Below are 6282 nucleotides of genomic sequence, written 5' to 3'. Positions count from 1 at the left end.
TTTTTAGACTGATAAAAAAAAAAAATGTAAGTACGGTACAGTTCTCAGATGGCGGGCACTTTTTTAAATATTTTTTTTTTTTTTTTTAATTTTTTTATACTGGTTCGGGAAATGGCGAAAGGGTTTTGTGTATTTACACGTTTCACCTGTTATGTGTCGTACTTTTTAATTTTTACAGTATTACTTGAAACGTACAAACACTGTATTTCATTTCTTTGTGTTCTTCAATGGTTAAGAAATGTAACCTCGAAATATTCTATTGCCGATCGCGAATCTATTAACCTGTTAAAATACATGTAAAAAAAAATAATATATATATACCCATATGTATACCCAAACAGGATAATCATAAGTTCTGTATGCTGTGATGAAGGATATTTATGTAGAAGACGTTTTGTACATAGTCCTCTGATTTAACCACTTTCGCGGCTAGCGGGCGATAGGGAAGGGGCGCGTTTCCAGGCCACAGGCGTTAAAATGTCTTTAATTGCTACTACAGTTCTAGGGAAGCTTTTAAAAGTCTATATTTCCTTCCTTCGTTCGAAAAAAACCCCAAAATTCTTAGCAGAATTTCAGTTTTTAGATTTCTATTCCTTTTTATATGTATTTTTTTAAAGTAGAAAAAAAAATATTTTAGATATGGTTTTGGTTTTGGTAAAATTAAAAAAAAAAAAAAAAAAAAAAAAAAGGGAGGTGGGTTGGTGGCCTTCAAAAAGGTTTGAAATTGGTATTTATTTACTGGAGGTTAAAGCCCATTTTTAGTTAATGAGACACGGTCGGATCAGCTGCTACTTTGACGTCTAAAACGCGATGTTTTTGGTAAAACGTTGAGTTGCTTTTTTTTCTCATCATGTCATCTAAGAGCTGTGTTAGTATATTATACAATCATTCTGTCTGTCGAAAACCATACCAAAGAATACCCCCTCCCCGAGCATCCTGTTTATTAAACACCTTATTTATTGTGCCTTTCATTTTTGTGTTGTTCAATTGATATAACTCGGAACTCTTGTCGGAATGCAGACGTAGTGCATGAACATTCTACCCGCTCATTCTTTCACAATGTTCTCATGGCTCCTGGGACCATCTCTGGCACCCTCTTTGTTGGAAGCTTTTTTTGTTCTGTTTTTTCTTTGTGGTGGGAGATCTGGGGGAACCCCCCCCCCCCAAATATTGTCTATTGTAATAAGGGCACTTAGGACTTGTCAGGCCCACAACAAGGATCCATACGACCGGGAAGATTGTTGTTGACCTGCTTTCGTGGTGAATGGTCGGCTCCGACGGTCGTAGGCTCCCACATCTCGGTGGCACAACTTATGGACACTCTTTACAATGGAGTTTCAATAGCAACGTAGAAGGAACGGACCAAAACGTTGACCAATCATCTCTAGGGTGACGAGTCCAAAAAACTGATGACTAAATCAATAGTCCACCCTTTCGACTAGTGTTGCGCAAGAAAAACAAAGTGAAAAAAAAAGCTTTGTTGTGTAGAATTGGATTGGTGTACATCAAAGAAAATACCCCACAGGAGGTAGATGACGTATGTTGCTTGATGATCGACTTCCGTCGAAGGACTTCAAAGTCTACAGAATTTGGGGGGGGAATCTTCATTCCTGCGACTGAATGAGGATTAATAAGAAGCTTCTCGCAACCCCTTTTTGGAATGTTCTGGACTACAACAGAGAAATTATATTTATTGGTGGAAATGTTTTTTTTGAGGGGGGGGGGTTATATTTAGAAATCTGCTGCTATAAGAATCTGTTGTCAAAATAAAAAAAAAATCATTTTTTCCGGCAAACTTCCCTTGTAATGAAGGCATCTTATGGTGGGTTGGGTTTTTTTTTTCCTGGACATTCGATGTTTGGCTTACTTTTATGAATCACAAGGGAACAGGTGTTTCTGTCCTCTCTGGCAATTAAGAGGTTAACTTTGACAGCACAAGAGATTTAAGGTTCTCTGCAATTCTCTTGATGTCCACTGGGTGGCAGGGGTGAGCTGCAGATTTGCCTTGCCGCCATTAACCTTTTATTTTTCTGATACTTTTTGGGAAGGGGGAGGCAGTAAATGGTTTTCATTAACCTCTTAACTCCTGGAGAGGACAGGGACACAATCCTGAATGTATGTTGTCATGTGATGTTGTAAGCAACGAGTTTATTTAAAGAAATATGCAGTTATCTGTCAATAACATTATTGTATTAATATTAATGTTATATGTAACATTGCAGTTTAACCCATCAAGAGCCAGAGGAGTGTGACTATACCTTTACGGCACTCAATGTTTACGCCTTTCACTGCCAGAGAGGCACTGGATTATAACACTAATCAGGAGATGAAAGGTTAAAAGTGTCTTGCCAAATATTTTATTTTGCAACGTGAAGTTTTCTGTTAAAAAACCCAAAACATGCTTAAGCGTTATTATAATAAAAACATTTTAGGTTTTGTTAACAAAAATGTAAAATTATTCATGGGTTTTTCCTTTTTTATTTGTATTTATTTAAAGAAAAAAAAAAGAAAAAACGCTGTGTTATCCGTATTCCAAGTCGTGAAAAATAATAAAGATTATCCGCATTCTGAAATTAGGAACCGATGTATGGAGGTTTGTGATTATTTAACAGAAAAGGCATGTATTTATTAAAAAAAAAAAAAAAGTTTAATGAAACAGGAATAGGAGAATTCTGCAACAGGCAATGAAACCTGCAGGTGGCTTCAAGAACAGAAACTTCCACCAGCAAACCCAGAAGTCAGGGTCCGAATTCCAGAGGATCGTTACACTGAGGGTTATATTACTGTATACAGCGCTGGGGGGGTATATTACTGTATACAGCGCTGGGGGGTTATATTACTGTATACAGCGCTGGGGGGTTATATTACTGTATACAGCGCTGGGGGTTATATTACTGTATACAGTGCGGGGGGTTATATTACTGTATACAGCTCTGGGGTTATATTACTGTATACAGCGCTGGGGGGTTATATTACTGTATACAGCGCTGGGGGTTATATTACTGTATACAGTGCTGGGGGTTATATTACTGTATACAGCGCTGGGGGGGTTATATTACTGTATACAGCGCTGGGGGTTATATTACTGTATACAGCGCTGGGGGGTTATATTACTGTATACAGCGCTGGGGGGTTATATTACTGTATACAGCGCTGGGGGGTTATATTACTGTATACAGCGCTAGGGGGTTATATTACTGTATACAGCGCTAGGGGTTATATTACTGTATACAGCGCTGGGGGGTTATATTACTGTATACAGCGCTGGGGGTTATATTACTGTATACAGCGCTAGGGGGTTATATTACTGTATACAGCGCTGGGGGGTTATATTACTGTATACAGCGCTGGGGGGTTATATTACTGTATACAGCGCTGGGGGTTATATTACTGTATACAGTGCGGGGGGTTATATTACTGTATACAGCTCTGGGGTTATATTACTGTATACAGCGCTGGGGGGTTATATTACTGTATACAGCGCTGGGGGTTATATTACTGTATACAGTGCTGGGGGTTATATTACTGTATACAGCGCTGGGGGGGTTATATTACTGTATACAGCGCTGGGGGTTATATTACTGTATACAGCGCTGGGGGGTTATATTACTGTATACAGCGCTGGGGGGTTATATTACTGTATACAGCGCTGGGGGGTTATATTACTGTATACAGCGCTAGGGGGTTATATTACTGTATACAGCGCTAGGGGTTATATTACTGTATACAGCGCTGGGGGGTTATATTACTGTATACAGCGCTGGGGGGTTATATTACTGTATACAGCGCTGGGGGGTTATATTACTGTATACAGCGCTGGGGGTTATATTACTGTATACAGCGCTAGGGGGTTATATTACTGTATACAGCGCTAGGGGGTGATATTACTGTATACAGCGCTGGGGGGTATATTACTGTATACAGCGCTGGGGTTATATTACTGTATACAGCGCTGGGGGGTTATATTACTGTATACAGCGCTGGGGGGTTATATTACTGTATACAGCGCTGGGGGTTATATTACTGTATACAGCGCTGGGGGGGTTATATTACTGTATACAGCGCTGGGGGGTTATATTACTGTATACAGCGCTGGGGGTTATATTACTGTATACAGTGCTGGGGGGTTATATTACTGTATACAGTGCTGGGGGTTATATTACTGTATACAGCGCTGGGGGGTTATATTACTGTATACAGCGCTGGGGTTATATTACTGTATACATCGCTGGGGGTTATATTACTGTATACAGCGCTGGGGGTTATATTACTGTATACAGCGCTGGGGCTTATATTACTGTATACAGCACTGGGGGGTTTTATTACTGTATACAGCGCTGGGGGGGTTATATTACTGTATACAGCGCTGGGGGGGTTATATTACTGTATACAGCGCGGGGGGGTTATATTACTGTATACAGCGCTGGGGGTTATATTACTGTATACAGCGCTGGGGGGATTATTACTGTATACAGTGCTGGGGGTTATATTACTGTATACAGCGCTGGGGGTTATATTACTGTATACAGCGCCGGGGGTTATATTACTGTATACAGCGCTGGGGGTTATATTACTGTATACAGCGCTGGGGTTATATTACTGTATACAGCGCTGGGGGTTATATTACTGTATACAGCGCTGGGGGTTATATTACTGTATACAGCGCTGGGGGTTATATTACTGTATACAGCGCTGGGGGGTTATATTTTTTCTATGGGACTTCCTCTTTAGAAGTATCTGATTCTGCTGCATATCTCGCACTTTGTAACCTGAGATAGGCATGTGATGACCGCGCACGCACACCTCTTTGTGACATTTATGAACTCTGTGTGATTTTTATAGCTGTAATTCTCCACTCGGCAGGGTCAGTTTTGAAAACGACGTTAGAAAAATTACCCGTTGTACATGGCTGCGGAATATGAAGGCGCTATATATATAAAAAATATTATAAGCATATCTGTTAGGAGACTCGTATAAAAATGTAAATGCTAAATAAAATAGCATTCGGCAAAAAAAAATAAAAGAAAGCAAAATGTATATATTAGAAACCATGGGATCGCCCGTCTTTAGGATTATTCCTCCCCATTAAGGCACCCTGTTGTCAAGTTACCGATTGGTCCAGTCGTCTTTGACGTTCCTTTTAAACCAAAACATTTTTTAAATACATTTTTAAATAAAAGCTCCGAAGACGAAGCTTCCCGTTAATTGCTGCTCTTCGCTTTTTTTTTTCTTCTTTTTATCTTTAGTGTTTATGACTCCGCTTCGCTGGGAAAGCAGAGGAAGTTATTCAGCGTTTTCTTGACTGATAAGAATTATCTGCACGGATTGTAGAAGGGCCGATCCGTATCTGCATTAAGGGCTCCTCTCTCCATTGGTGGTGGTGGTGGTGGGGGGGGTGGTGGTACAATTATGGTTCCACACGTCCATTTTTGGCCAAAAGTCCACTTCGTTATGACCTCTGCTCCTGGTGGGGCCCTCGGTCAACCTTCCTGCCTAGAGGCGCCTGGGGTGTCAGTCCAGCCCTGATTGACTACAATATGCCCCATGTCTAAAGTTCATCTTCATTCTTTTTAGAGGTTTTTGTGGACTTTGAACCGGAATATTTGTCCCTGATGAGAAGACATCGATTGAGACCTCACCCTGTTTGCCCCGGGTTACAGAAGCCCCGGGGGCTGTTGTTTTTTTTTTTGTGTGTTTGGTGGCATCCATCCCGACCACGTTGAGTAGTTGGTTTGGTTTAACGCAGTGGGACGTTGAGGAATTTAGAAGGTTCTTCTCACATTGTGGCCCAACCCCCGATCCCCACCAGATACCCGACCAAAAAAATACTATAGATGGACATGTTCCTGGGAGGGGGGGGGTAGATAAGTAGATCAGACGAGACCAACGACTTACGATTACGGTTTGAGTCTTTACCAGTAGGAAAAACGGGCAGACTAGGCAGTGGCCAAATGGGTCGCAGACTTCGATGGGGCCAAATGGGTCTTATCCTCTGCTGGCATATTCTAGGTTTCTATGAGGTCATCCCTGCCATGGGTTAAGCAGATGATCGTCTTCCAGGTACAATAAGCAGAAACTGTGCCACCTCGGCCCTTAAGACGATTATGACCCTCGCATCTCGATAACGGGCCAAGCTATTGAAGCTTCAGTGACGTCCAAGTGGCCCGGACCTGCTATTCACGAATGGTAAGATGTCCTTCACCTTAGAATGAAAGGACATCCATGGTTCCCACGAAGATATCTAAAGGTTAAGAGAAGGACACACAGTTACTCGTAGGGTGT

This window comes from Sceloporus occidentalis, unplaced genomic scaffold (genome assembly GCF_023333645.1).
Source record: "Sceloporus occidentalis isolate IW3139 unplaced genomic scaffold, rSceOcc1.0.p SCAF_198, whole genome shotgun sequence".
Taxonomy (NCBI): Eukaryota; Metazoa; Chordata; class Lepidosauria; order Squamata; family Phrynosomatidae; genus Sceloporus; species Sceloporus occidentalis.
The sequence above is the reverse complement of the archived record's forward strand: the minus strand, read 5'-3'. Positions refer to the sequence as shown.